Source organism: Palaemon carinicauda, chromosome 16, assembly GCF_036898095.1.
Source record: "Palaemon carinicauda isolate YSFRI2023 chromosome 16, ASM3689809v2, whole genome shotgun sequence".
NCBI classification, from domain to species: domain Eukaryota; kingdom Metazoa; phylum Arthropoda; class Malacostraca; order Decapoda; family Palaemonidae; genus Palaemon; species Palaemon carinicauda.
The window spans coordinates 115,158,237-115,159,749 of record NC_090740.1 but is presented as its reverse complement, the minus strand read 5'-3'; positions in this window follow the sequence as shown (position 1 = coordinate 115,159,749).

The following is a 1,513-nucleotide window of genomic DNA, read 5'->3' as shown; positions in this document are numbered from 1 at the left end:
ATTTATGTGTTCCTCCCACTTAAGGATATTTCCTACAAAAATATCTTTCTTTTAATCTTTCTATTCAAATAAACTTGTTTGTAGTGAGGTGAATTTGAAAAATGTTAGTATGGTCACAATGTGAAGGAGCTATTTGGGAAAGCAGGGTGCTAGATGAACAAGGGCTCCAACAGGGAAAAAATAGCCCAGTGAGGAAAGGAAACAAGGAAATGAACTTCATTAGAAGAATGCAAAAAAAGTTTATAGAGCTTGGGAAAAGGTGATATATCTGCCATTTTAAACAAACCGTCTGTAAAACTTTGAGAAACCCAATACATTTTGTTTCCATCGAAACCTTAGACTTTTTTTTTTCAAGTAAGTATTCTGAAACTATATTTGCATAAAGTAACACAAATTACTACCTCTCAAAGGTTTTAAAGGACGATCATGAATGGCAGAGGCAAGGGACAGTGACATTGCCCTATCAAGAGGGACAATACCATAGAGACTGACCAATATATACATATGATCATCGTCCAAGCCCCCTCTCCACCCAAACTAGAACCAAGGAGGGCCAGGCAATGGTTGCTGATGACGCAGGAGATAGACCTATAGGCTCCCCAAAATCCCCCATTCTTAGCTCACAAGGATGGTGATGTTGCAGCGACCAAAGGAACCAACAAGTTTGAGCGGCACTCGAACCCCAGTCTGGCGATCGCCAATTAGGGTGGTTACCATATCGGCCACCAGTATCGAAATGAAGGAAGACATGACAGATGATATTCACCTGACGTAAAAAAAAAAGTGCAACAGGAGATTTTTTAATTTTTTTTTTTAATCTTATTTATTTTTTTTTTTTAATACAGTGCGATGCAGTTCTTCCACTTATAACTACCGTGAAGTGAACATTTAATTACCCAGTTCTTCTTTTCATATTGTTAACGCACTTCGAAATAAAGCACTGTTAAACCTCAGCACCTTTATAACTATGACATCGTGTTAGTTTGAGCTGAAACAACTGAAAATTTCATGTAATTGCCATTTCCTGGTTGTTTATATGAGTTATATCCTTTCTCTGTAGTAGAGGAAACAGTTTGTAACTTTTCTTAATGATGATCGACATGAATTTGATTTATCTACCTTGAATATACAAAAATTGTGGTCCTGTGTCTGAATCCAATGTCATTCGAACGAAAAACATATGCAAGTACAATGCTTCGGAAACTAGTAATGTTATTAAAACCTTTGTTGCTACCAGGCATGTAACCCCCCCCCCCCCCCCCCCCCCCCCCACCCGCCCCTTACACTCAGATTAGTAGGAGCTCATCTCCGGCGTTCATGACTTTTTTTCTTTTTTAATCATATGCCCTGCATGGTCATATTTTTTTTGTGGTTTTTTTTTTATTTTATTTTTTTTGGTCACTGGGGCTTCAACTCAATTTAATTCATTATGCTGAAGTACGACTCAGCTTCGGGGAAGCCTTAAAATCCATTGAAAGTCAGCACTCCAATATGCCCCTCATATACAGGGTGT